This window comes from Macrobrachium nipponense, chromosome 10 (genome assembly GCF_015104395.2).
Source record: "Macrobrachium nipponense isolate FS-2020 chromosome 10, ASM1510439v2, whole genome shotgun sequence".
NCBI lineage: Eukaryota > Metazoa > Arthropoda > Malacostraca > Decapoda > Palaemonidae > Macrobrachium > Macrobrachium nipponense.
This window is the reverse complement of record NC_087204.1, coordinates 44,364,843-44,378,572: the sequence shown is the minus strand read 5'-3', so window position 1 is coordinate 44,378,572 and position 13,730 is coordinate 44,364,843. Positions and strand designations below refer to the sequence as shown.

Here is a 13,730-nt window from a genome sequence, read left to right as displayed (position 1 = left end):
GTCCAGTGACACCATCCAGTCCCCGGGACGAAGAGCTGCTAAGACTGATGAAGTCGTCTCCATAGCGAACTACTTCTTCTTCACAAAGACGTTCAGGGCGCTTTACGTCCAGAAACCGGCCTCCATCCTCCTGAGTTCTTGGGAACAAGGAACAGACGGTTGTAGAAACCCGCGGAAAGAGGGTCCTCTACCATCTCTATTGCCTCTTTCTCCAGCATAAGCTCTACTGCTAGAGCGAGGCTTGATTCATAAGAGGGTCTTTGTATTTGGCCACCAGCTCCCTTGGTGTGGTGGTCAAAGGTGGTCTCGAGATAAAGGGAATGAGGTATCCCCTCTTGATGATAGCGAGGGACCAGTTGTCCGCCCCCTTTTGTGCCCAGACGTCCGCAAAATTCAGAAGTCTGGCACCCACAGTTGTCTGGAGGACACGAGAGCTATTTCTTGGCCCTAATAGACCGAGAGAAGGTCCTTCCTCTTCTAGGTGGTCTCGAACCTCTGGAGGAAGAAGTGCGGGACGAAGGGCCTCCTCGAAAGGGCTCTTGCCTACTCTGAGTGTCCTTCTTCGTTTTCTGCTGGAACGAAGGTTTCGGGATCCTAGCTGAACGAGCCAGCATATCCTGCGTCGCTTTTGCTGACAACGAGCTGGAAATGTCATTGATTATTTTCTTCGGGAAGAGTTGCGGAGAAAGTTGAGAGTACAACAAGGAAGCTCTCTGTGCATGGGAAACAGCCTTGGTAAGAAAGGAGCAGAAAACCGCCCTTTTCTTTACTACTCCTGCGCCAAAAAGGGAAGCTATCTCCCCGGATCCGTCTCTCACTGCCTTGTCCATACAAGACAGCACCGCGTGAAGGTCTTCAGGAGAAAGAGAGTCTTGATCTTGAGTCCTCTTAGCCATGACTCCAAGGGTCCAGTCAAGAAAGTTAAAAACTTCTAAGACCCGGAACATTCCCTTCAGAAGGTGATCTAACTCGCTCATACCCCACGTCGTCTTCGCAGAATTAAGCGCCGAGCGACGTGCGGAATCAACCAACGAAGAGAAGTCCGAGTCTGCCGAAGAGGGAAGAGTCAGACCCAAGGGCTCTCCTGACTCGTACCAGAACCCCATCTTTCCCGTAAGTTTGGACGGGGGAAAAGAAAATACGGTCTTCCCTTTCTCCTCCTTCGAGACCAACCAATCGTCGAAGTTCTTGAGAGCCTTCTTCATCGACACTGTCGGTTTCATCTTAACGACAGAAGACTTCTTAGCCGTATTGGTCGTAGAAAATAAGGACGGAGGTGACGGAGGAGCAACGGCCGAAAGAGACTCCCCAAAATCTTGCAAGAGGAGGTCGGTCAGTCTCTTGTACGACGAAACTCAAGCATCCTTGGGCAAATCTTCCTCAGAATCCCCAAGATACTCTTCAGACGAATGACGCTTAGAAGTTCTACTGCAAGGAGGAGAGCTTTTCCTCGGAGAGCGCCTGCTCGGAGAGCGCCTACTGGTAGAATGTCCACTGGGAGAGCGCCTACATGGAGAGCGCCCACTGGGAGAGCGCTTACAGGGAGAGCGCCTACAGAGAGAGTGCCTACAGAGAGAGCGCCTACTTGGAGAGCGCCTACTAGGAGAGCGCCTACTAGGAGAGCGCCTACTTGGAGAGCGCCTACTAGGAGAGCGCCTACTTGGGGAGCGCCTACTAGGAGAGCGCCTACAAGCGGAAGCTCGCCTGTCGGAAGCAAAGTCTAAGTCCACAGATGAGCGCCTGGACAAGGGAGAGCGCCTATCAGGCTCTCTGCGCCTGCTAGGCTCTTGGCGCCTGCCATCCTCAATACGCCTGCCAGGCTCTTGGCGCCTGTCAGACTCAAAACCCCTACCAGGCTCTTGACGCCTGCCACGGGGAGAAAAAACTTCCACGGAAGAGTCCCTGTCCGAAGCACGGCGCTTACAAGGCTCTGTGCGCCTATCCAATCGGGAGTGATCAAACGGAGAGGAATGCCTCCACTGGCGCCTACTAGGCTCCGAGCGCCCGTCAAAAGGAGAGCGGCTACCAGGCGAAGAACTCCTCCTTCGCTCCTGACGAGTACGAGGCTCTTGACGCCTGTCAAGCTCTTGACGCTTAACTGAAGAGGAGCGGAAATCCTGAGGAGAGCGCCTGTCAGGCTCCTTGCGCCTGACATGCTCAATACTCTTGCTGGGGAGAGAGGAGAGCCTACTCGGAGAGTGATCCCGAACATCAACCTGCACTTCTGACGTCCTACTACGAGGCTCAATAACTTCTCTGGCAGGAGGAGAGCGAGCAGAAGAGACGTTCTTTGACTTCTTCACCGGAAGCGAGGCGTCCTTCCGACGATGAGAAGACCCGGCAATAGAATCTGCTAAAGCCGCAATCTGCACCTGCAGACCCGCCAAGATGCGCGCAGGAGACCTCTTGAATTCCTCTACAGGAGACGTAGTCCGAGACCGAACAGGAGAAGCGTAAACAGAAGAATTCTTGGCTCTCTTGCGTTCCACTTCCGGTTCTTCCGCGAAGGATTCGGGGCTGGAAGGAAGGGCGCAAGGTGCTTTCCAGGGCCTCTTGAGAGGGCGAGACGACTCCGAGGCGCTCCATCTACGCTTAGGAGAAGGCGACGAAGATGACGAGAAACACTGGCGCAATAATTCCTTCTTGGCTCGATCCAAGGCAGCCTGGGAACGAGCAACAGGATCTGCCGAGGGGACGCCTGACCGGTGGGGGTTCTCCCTAACCTTCTTGCGGCTTTCGACTTTCCTTCCTCCTCCACTGGGTCTGGGAGTCTGGAAGAGGTCTAGGCCTGGAAGCGTTAGTGAGCCGGTCAGACGCACCCTCCACTGCACTAGGGGCACTGCACTGATCACTTGCACTGTCATTCTTACCTTGTCGAGAGCGAGCGAAGCTCTCCTTACTCCTGATCGAGGCTCTCCCGGAAGCAACTTCCGAAAACGAATCTTCGGGTTCAAAGCTGGGCGCAGGGGCTGAAACAAGAGAAGGAACTACTTCTGCTACAGGGTTCTCAATGTCCATTTCACTGACTCTAGATCTACTTGAGCTCCTTGAAGAAGCCTTGCGCGCCCTATCCTTCTCCAACTTCCGTAAATAAGAAGATAGAGCCTTCCATCCATCTTCATCCAAACTCTCGCACTCTTTACAAGGGTTAACGAAAGAGCATTCATTCCCCCTACATACCATACATACGGAGTGAGGATCCAAAGCAGCCTTTGGAAGCCTCACTTTACAGTCACTCACTGAGCAAACTCTAAATAAAGAAGGTTTCTTAACCTCAGAATCATCCATGATTATTAATCCAAAGAAAAATCCAAAAGAAAATCCAAATAACAATCCAAAAAAGTGTATGCCAAGCCAACAAACAAAGGGTACTTCACCAAAATCCAATTCGTCGGCAACGAGAAAGAATCTAACTATCGTAAGGACTGAACAACAGGTGTTGTCCAGCCGGCGACAGAAAAAAAATCTGACAAGAAAGGGGACTGGTTCTTACACCCGCCACCCAGCGGCGGGTAAGGTAGATCACCTGACCTACCTGTAGCGTGTGCTGCGAGTTTTTTGAAATTTTTCTGTCGTGACGTCAGAGACATAAGCTAAGTATATATCTGACAGGGAAGTTCATGTACAAAAATAGGCATTTGACTGCAATCACGGACCATTTTTATGGAGCGTCTTGCATTGCTATGGCACCAGCATTAAATCATTAAGTATGTCAAGCCAACTGAAATCATCCATGAACAAAGTAGATCCAAAGTTAATGTTGAAATCTTGTCCAGTGAATCTGCAGTAAATATTGGGTGTACATTGTACAAGGGAATAGTATTCCACCTTTGCTGTCTACCCTTCTCATAAATTTTAATAAGATTGGAAAAACAAAACCCGAAAGACTTAGAATAGGTTGGTGATTCTTAAAAGAATCCATCATGTACAGTAGCCTATCTAGAGAGATATGACTCGAACTTTAACTAAGAAAAACATAAATGAGGAGAAAACATGCACAAAAGGATGGAATAACTTCAGATGGAGAAGGGGTTACTGAGGGTGAATCTTTCAAATATATTCAACAATAATAAGGTTGATTAAGGTTTAGAAGTAGATTTGAACTGTAAACAAAAGTAGGATTATACATGAACCTAGTATTCAGTATTACTGTACTATGACATGTATCTTGCTATGACAATGAAACAATTCATAAAAGACTGGGATAATACTAGTACATCATAGTGCCAGCTGGGTTCTGTGGGCAACAATAAAGGGATTTGACGTAGGAAAAATCTATTTCTGGGGGAAGACCTGTGTCGCCCGATGAAAAAATCCCTGTAACTACCTCATTTTTCCTAGTATAAATAAACTATAATATACCAGAGAAAAAGCTAACATGGTTATGCTGAAGTTACTACCCTCAGCGCGATCACCCAAAGGGTGTCAGTTTAAGTTCCTGGTTATTGGCGGGGGTTCCGTTCCCGGGGGGTGTGCCAATAAGCAAAATCCGCCATTAACCGAAACTCAGTGATTTATGGCGCCAAAATGGCGCACCATAATAACCCTTATGGTGCCAATAACTGGAACTCATCCTGTTATGGCACCATAAATTGTCGATTTTACGGCACTAGACAAGCACCATAAAACTGGATCACCGGAGACTGCCTGTACCTTTTTATGGAGGTACCTTATACGCTGATAAAATTAGATGCTTGATAAAAAGATTTGCATGCAAGGAAAGCATCACAAACAGTCTCAAGAGTAATCTTTATATTTTGTCTGCAAAAAGGGGCAGTAGGTCTAAATAACTAAAGAATTACATATTATCACAATAAAACAGTACATGAAATATATAAACAAGATGGACATTTTTGTCTTGTGTGATAATAATTACAAGCAAGCAAAAAAAAAAGAGAAACTGAGATTATCTGTCATTTATAAACCACCTCCCTTTAACTTTGCAGTCACCAAGATCCTCTCCTAATCTCTTACTATCCTCTAGAGAGAAAAATGATCTAGCAGATCATAAACTGACCAAACAAGTAGGGAACATTTTCGACCTCCGTTGGAAGTCCTGCTGAGGGTTGGTCTCAAACTCTCATGGTTAAATCTACGACTTCTCTCGGTGATTTGGTTCCAAAGGATCAAAGACCAGCATCTCTGCTGAGGGAGAGTAAAAATGCTCTAGGGAAATCCAGAAGGATAGTCCTAAAAATACTCCCAATAGTCCAAAGACTAAAAAGCAAGGTGGGAGCAGGATGGGCAGAGACAACCCAAAGCACCACTCTCAACATGGGCACAAGGAAAATCCACCCCTACAAAAACAGTATGAGACTTTCTAATAATAAATGGTTATATTTCTCTAACAATAAATCTAAAATTTTCCTGTAAAGACAAGGGTTTGCATTTTGTAAGAACCTTAAATTAAATTTTACAAAATAAGAAACCTGATGACTATATAAGAAACATACATAAAACAAAATAGGTTACTGAAGCAAAAGAAACAAAATAGGAAGTTAATTTGTTTTTTTAAGTATCCCTGACATACTGACAAACCATGAACACAATAATACATAAACCTATACCCAACATACTGGACAACCAGTGAAAATATAGGGTGCATGGTTAGGTAGGTGGGACAAAACTTGGTGCCTTAAGTTGGGTTAGGTTAAAGAATGTAGTTAAGATGCATTAATTTATCTTATGAATTAAAACATTTTGGTCAAGTTAGGTTGGAGAATTAAGTTTAGAGGATGTCAACCTTTCACTGGTCTTGTCATATCTGTATGTTTTATAATTTAATTCCTATACAGAGATGAACCACATACTTTTGACTGCTAACTTTGTGATTTGTATATTTTAGGCCATTCCCACAGGTACACTTCAGTTTTTTGTTGATTTTCCACCTACTTTAACAATCCCAGTTTTCCAATGGACCAGTACAAAGTAATAAAACCTAGTATACACAGAAACATAGATATGCAGCCTTTGAAGGTATAATTTTCTTACTTGTATACATAGAGGAAAATCTGCCATACAGTAAAGAAGTGCACATGCAGATTGGACCTCAATATGCTGCCTGGTGGTATCATTTGCTTTTTATAATTATGGATGGATGATCCCTGAGATTTTACAGTACACACAAAATATATTCATTATATTTCTGGTTCCTTGCAAGGATTAATTTCGTATCCTGAGGTACCACAGTATTTTCTTATTCTAAGGAAGGTAGCAAGCTTGGCTCGCTGCTGTAGACTGGGATGGACTGGTACTACTCAGTCTTAGTGGACACGAAACAGCAGAGATGACGAATCCTTGAGTCAAATTACAAGAATCAGCTTCCAACAATAAGGCACATGGCAGGTTATCTTGTAGGCTGGATTTGTCTGTCTTTAATGGTGGCAGTGACAGAGGGATCACAAAATGGAGAGTAAAAGCACATGTGGGGCTGTATCAAGGAGATTGGGGAGAGAAGCAGCACTGCCCAAAAGAGACAAGCGAGGTCTAGGATGACGAGAGGTAGTCTAAGGGCATCTCTTCTGTCGTGACCCTTTTTATAATCTCAGTCCTAGTCCTAATTTGGCGCTATCCAGTAGATGACAGTTGTGAGAAAATTTTTGCATTAAATAAAGACTTAAACAATATCTGTATGAGTCTTTGAATGGTTTAATTACTTTACATGCATGTGAGAAATTTAACCACTGCAATAAAAAAATTCAATCATGGTCTTCGAGTAAATGAACTTTAAATTATCTCCATTTACGCTAATGTAACAACAGTGATTTTCTATGATGATGAGAAGAGTTCATTATGTACTGATAACAAACAATGTGTTTCTTATTCATTCTTATTGGTTTCTAGCAGGCAGCTATACATCCATTGAGAAGTTAGTCATAAATTTTAAAAAACCATACAATGCAGCACACTGCAGTTTAATCGAATGCAATGAAAACATAATAAATGTACAATTTCTGTGAAATATAACAGAAAAATGAAAAGAAACATTTGAAATGAGCAGGAAGCAATTTAGACCAACTACTGTAGACTAGCCTAAATTGTCCATTCATGTGACCTAGGCATGGCTTCCAGTCAATGAAAAATGTCCCGAGGATACATCCAACCTAACCTTAAACTTGGGTGCCATGCACTGCCCTGGGAGAGGGTATCATCCCAACTGGAACCAATCCACCATGATAAGTTTGGACTTGAAATATAAATTTTTCAATTTGGGAGACAAAAGTGAGAAGGTGGGGTTTTTAGTGGAGAAAAAATACAAAAGGAGTGAAATACAAGAATGTTAATCCAACTTATTTTTCTCACTCAGATTCAGGCAATTTTATGGAATATTCTCATGCAGTAGGGTAAGGACCTGGTGCCATAGGTTACGTTAAGGTAGATGTGGTTAGTGGTGAAGTGAGGATTCCAATATCTCTAAAAGTATTCATTTATTAGTGAAATGAAGCATAAAAAAATTATGGGACCAGGCTATTTTCAAGTCCAAAATGCAATAGCTAATGGTTCAGAGTAAATATCCTTACTTATATTTTAGCTAGAAATTTTAAAACACCTAATAGGTATTATAGCAAATCCTATCCTAGAGCACTGGATAAAACTATAATACATGTGCAGCCTGATTTCTGCCAGTCGTTGACTGGGACAGGTTCCCCATAAATAAATAGACCTTACCTTACCTATAATATTGTAATGACCTAACCAGATCTTACCTACGTAACCTAACAATAAAAAATTAAGCAGTTTACCTATCTGTTTACAAAAGCAGAGACTGTAAAAAAAACAAAGGAAATACTAGACCTAGCTAAAGGGGGCATATACATAAATAGTAAACAGAAACATGACTTATGGGATACAGACCTATAAGGGGAAACACCGCAGTGGATCCATTGTCATCACATGGATCAGCCTTATTCACTCGATATTTAATTGGTGAAACAAGAATACAATTACATCTTTAAGCATACCATAATGTAATATATGAAAGTGCCATACGAACTAAAATAGGCATGTGAGGTCTTTGTAAAATATGTTTTCAAGGCAGTTTTGAAATCCAATATGGCATCCACTGACTGAGGTGCCATTCATAACCACAAAGGATCCAACATCTTTCCCAATTTGGAGTGAATTAAGACCAAAATGTGTATAATTACAATCAAATAAGCACTGTGGAGTTTCAGTTGTGATGGCAGTGAGGATAAAACCACTGATTACAAGGTAAAAATGAATTTCAGTTCAAACCATGACCCCGGGAATATGAAGTTTCATACTTTCACTAATATAGACAACAAAATATTGTTTTATTGTGCTGATTACAACTGCAATCTTCAGTAAGATCAATAAATGTTACATACATACGCTAACATTGTTCAAATGAGTGCTGGGAAGGCTGGGAAAGATGTTGGATCCTTTCTGGTTATGAACGGCACCTCAGTCGGTGGATGCCATATTGGATTTCAAAACTGCCTTGAAAACATATTTTACTAAGAGCTCACATGCTTATTTTAGTTCGTATGGCGCTTTCATATATCACATTATGTTGACGAAACTTTAATCTTTTGAATGGTATGCTTAAAGATGTAATTGTATTCTTGTTTCACCAATTAAATATTGAGTGAATAAGGCTGAGCCATGCGATGACGATGAATTGACTGCGATGTTTCCCCCTACTACCTCAACTGAACATTCTTCCAGCTTTTTCAAAAAGTGGCTCCTGAAGAGCAAGAGCCCGTGCCATGTTCTTACCTGATTCTTAACTTCCTAAGCACTCGCCACACAAACACGGTTGCAGGCACAATACTTAGCTTACTAGGCTATAGTAGATTCACATCAACCGTGCATCTGATGACTAGGCCAGTCCCTTATGACGCTCCTGATTGGCTGTTTATAACCCAATCACAGGGCTGGAAACTCTCAGTCTCTCGAGAGAAATCACATAGGCAGGATGTATATGTTCCACCTCTCCTGAGGTAGCCTATACTACATCTTTCAAAAGTATCCCTCAGGAGAGATAGAAGTTAGAACATAGCCTATCCACTACTAAGGTAGCTAGCCTATTAGGCTATACCTTGGCACCTAGGCTACATCCTGTCTATGTGAACTCTCGAGACTTGAGTTTCCAGCACTGTGATTGGCTTATCAACAGCCAATCCGGAGCGTCGTAAGGGACTGGGGTAAACATCAGGGCATGATTGATGTGCAAAGCTTTAGGTAGATTTCCTTTAGTTTTTTTTACAATCTCTGCTTCTGTAGTAAACTAGCTAGGTAGCTATCTAAGCAGATACACCAATGGTTAATCTATGAATGTTTGCAGATCTGTCGAAAGAAGAAATTGAAAATAGGAAAGAAAACTTGAACACACACAAGGGAGCAGTGAATTTAAAGCCTTAAACTGTGGGATTACCGAATTGTTTAGCTAGGCTAGTTAGCCTATTGACAATCCAGCTACTAGGTACTATAGGCTAGGTAATTGTAAATAACTACTAAAGAAGTCTTGCATCTTGGTGAGGTGTAATATAATTGATAATTAAGATCACTAAGATGGAGAACGGCTGTCACAACAAGACACCAGTTATTATTAATCTTACATTACGAAAAATTGTGATACAAAGATCATACAAGTAGTAGTAGTAGGTAAGGTAAGCCTCTAAAACGGCTCCCTTGATCCTTGCTTGTTTTATTCCTCCTTTGTTTGTGTTGGTTTGTTTTACTTTCTGAAATACCACATTTCTTTTATAAAATCTTTCCTATTCTCCACTTCCTCCCTCAGTAGATATACCAATAATAATATATTTGCTTCTAATTCCTCTTTATTTTCTTGTTATGGTTGCTGCATAAAACCTAATCTCATTGTATGCTGGACAGTAAAGTAAGAAATGTTCTAAATTTTCATTTTGTTCCTCACCGCATAAACATTTTGTATCTCTTCCTTTTATCCCATTTCTGTCATTTAATCCTAGTATACCTAGTCTGGCCCTACAGATCAGCATTGTTTTTTCAGTGTTGTCATACCAGATTTCTTCTCTTATGTTTTCTGTAGATTCTTAACGTTGACTTTTCATTCCTTTCTTTCTGCCATGCTTTTTTGTCCCTATTGTTTATTATTTCTCTTAACTGATTGTCTTTAACTGCTTCAATTTTACCTAAGTTTATGTTTAGTTCTGTCATATATTCTTTTACTTGCATTATCCAGGTTTTTTTTTATACTGATCCATATTTATCTCATATAGCCTAGCTAGAAGCCTACTTCCCCCACTCTTCAACGTATGTTTCAGGTAGAATAGTTTATTCTTGATATTTCTTGAGTGGCACGAAGAGGCCCCTATTTCAGATCTTAACGCACAACTTGCTGTGTAACTTGGCGCTTTCAAAATTGCTCTATATACTTGATTGTCTATCTTCTGAAATTCATTTATAGTCTTCTTGTCAAGTTTCATGACTTCCATGGCATACATGAATGGTGGCATCGCTAATCCTTTCCAATGCGATTTTCCTATTTTTACTCTGCTACAGCTTTTATTGATGACTGCTTTAGCCATAGTTTCCACCTGCTTTGCTTTAATTTGGTCCCTTTTTATCCGTAAACTTTGTAAACTACCATGATGTGCCGATGTAATTCACAGTAGTAGTAGTTGTCAAAGCGATTTCGATCTGAAACGGCTCCCACGCGCGTTCTAGTTTACCATTGACAGTACATACTTGTTTACTTGTTTGGTTTTATGCACAGCCCTGCACGGGGATGATTCCCTCTCCGGTGGGCCCTTACTTGTTTATTTTCTCTATGGTACCACACGTTTTTGATAAATTTCATCATTCTTAAATTCCTCTCTAGACATGCCTGCGAGAAGTAAGATGTTAGTTGTTAGTTCTTCTTATCTTCTTGAGCGGCTGGATCATAACTAAATCTGTTCGTATTGTTGATGTATTCTGGGCATAAAAGTAAATATGCTCTGAATGTTCATTAACCGCTTCATAACATCGATATTTTGTTTCTCTAATATTATATTCAGGCTATTTAGTTTGAGTGTATTTAATGAAGTTCTGACGCTCGGCATATATATATATTTTTTTTTATATCATAGCATGTTTTCCTTTTATGTTTTCCTTAAATTTCCTGTAAATTTTCAGTGCTGAATTTTCATTTACTTCTCTCTCCCAAGCGTTATTTGTCCAAATCTTTTATCATTTATTTCTGTCTATTTTCTTTGTGTAATTCAGTTTTGCTTAAATTAACGTTTAATTCCGGCATATACTTTTTAATTTGCACAATCCAATGAGTATTCTAGCCTTAATGCTTCTTCAATGTTACCTCATAGAGAAACTCATTCCTATTACTATCGAGGGTTTACTTCATAGTAACTTGTTCTGTACATCCTTGAGTGACTTGACGAAGCCTTTATTTCAGCTCAAAAGCACAGCATACAGTATACGTGTGGCATCCAAGCATTGCTCTATATTGCCTATTTTTTTCCTTTTTTTGCAACTAAAGTATTTGGTTTTTGGTAAGCTTTATTATTACCAAGGTATACATGAACGTTGGGATTGCTTGTCCATTCCAATGCAGCTTCCATGTTATCATGGCTGAGTTAACCGTGTTTACCACTTGTTATGCCTTGATATGGGCTCTTTTCAGATTTTCTCTTGAGCAAACAGTGCTTTACAATTCTTATTCCTTCAGTGTATTGCATGTCTTGTATGTCATCTATGATGTAAAGGAGAACTGATGGAAGTAAACATTTTAAATTACAACAACTGGCAAATAAAAAGACTTGTCTGACGAACTAAATGAGGGCTGATCGGAGAGCCTCCAAAAGTAACGAACAAGATGAAGGTGAAGATGCGTGCTACAAAAGAGTACTGTGATCTAAAGAATGAAGTATCTGCAGTATGTAGGTAAAGCAGCTGTATTTAAACCTTTTGCTGACGACATAGTCTTCTACTTTACCAAACTCAACGTTGAAATTATCATTCCACATTATTATAACCATTCTGTATGATGTGGAATGCTGTGAGAGATGGAAACTGAAGATACTTACCCGTTATAAAAGTAAAACTAATGCGATGATTGCGAGATGTGAGGCAACTGGAATGAATACTACTGAAGATGCCAACAACAATAAAACTTATGGCGAAATTAATCTAAACAGTACACACAAAGATTCAAGATTAGTTTTAGATTTAAAACTAATAAGGCAGCCCGATGTTCTGGTGATTACGTGTACTGCTGAAAATGAGGAGGACCTACAGAGAAGGGTTGGAGAGTGTCGGGAGTCTTTAGAGAGGGTGACTTAAAGGTGAATGTGAATAAAACAGAGGTTTGCCTGAGCAGTAGGGAAGATAGAGACAGAATATTAATACAAGAAAGAGGCTCGATTATGAAACACTCAGAAATTTTTAAATACTTAGGATCTACTTTAAGTCAAGAGGGAGGATGTGAGGCTGAAGTTGACAGTAGGATAAAAGCTGCATGGGGGAAGTGGAAAGAGGTAGCTGGAGGGCTATGTGATAAGAAAATGCCCATCAAGCTAAAAGTAGATATGTAACACAGTGATAAGACCAGTATTAATGTATGGAGCAGAAACATGACCTCTAAGAAGAAAAGAGGAAGTAAAGCCTGAGAGAACAGAGATGAGAATGCTGAGGTGGATTATGGGAATATCGTTGCTTGAGAGATTGGAAAATGATGAAATAAGAAGGGCGGGCTTAGTAAAGATTACAGAGGTGATAAGAGAGTCACGATTGAGATGGTATGGGCATGTGTTGAGGATGGATGTCGAGAAGAGAGTGAAGAGGGCTTGGGAGGAACCTGTTAGAGGAAGAAGATCGACAGGGAGACAGAGAATTAGATGGCTAGATAAAGTGAAGGAAGATATGGAAAGAAGAGGTTTGGTGGAGGATGATGCCTTTGATAGACGGCAGTGGAGAAGACGCAGCAGGCAACCGACCCCTTAATGTAGGGATAACAGCGGGAAAGAAGAAGAGCAAGAGAGCTCAGTTAGTCATAGTGAATATTTGCATAATTACGAAGGTCAGCTATTGTAACGTTCATTACAAACGGGTGTAGTCAGTCTGTAGTGAGGCTGCCATACCAAGTCTTTGTTAACCTTCGAGGAGTTATGAGATTCCATGAGTTAATTGTTTGCTCTAATATGATGTAGACGAAAGACATACGTTTTAGAATAAAAAAAGAACCTAATAGTTATTTGCTGCAACATGGAATAATTATAAAATAATAATGGTAATGTAGTATTCACCAGCTAAAAAAAAGAAAAAAAATTTACCGCCCTCCCAAAGGGAAACTAACGGTAGATGTTGTTTTGCTGAAACCATGGTCCATGGCTCACCTATTCTGGTTTTGAAACTGTAGTTTAAACGTAATTTGCAGGAACCGGTCGAACCGTTCCAGAGGAATGTGGAACCTCCAGCACAAGTATCGCAGGAACAATCTTTTTTTATTTATTTCTTAATTTTTTTTTGTATTTTAAGCCAAACTTCAGTCTAATACGAAAATATTTGAGACTACAATCTCTAAGGCATCAGCATAGCAAAAAAAACTTGTGAAGAAATAAAGACCACTACTTGAATTTATCAAAACAACAACAACGATACATACTCCTACTTACATAACGTTAATAATTTGAGATCGCATAACTTGAAGGCTAAATACGACTTATAATGGCGAGGTAAGGTTCGCACACGCAGTGATTGATGAAACTAAATTTTGAGCGAATATTTTT

The 13,730-nt window shown here is 40.9% G+C and overlaps 1 protein-coding gene across 1 annotated transcript in view; it reads right to left on the bottom strand.

The window, feature by feature from the left end:
* Positions 1–9,644, bottom strand: part of LOC135224154 (uncharacterized) — a 65,912-nt gene extending 56,268 nt beyond the window's left edge. Inside the window, exon 1 of the mRNA XM_064263031.1 lies at positions 9,582–9,644. The gene's annotated coding sequence lies outside the window, so the exon portion shown is untranslated. The remainder of the gene's footprint in view (positions 1–9,581) is intronic.
* Between the last annotated feature and the right edge of the window lie 4,086 nt (positions 9,645–13,730).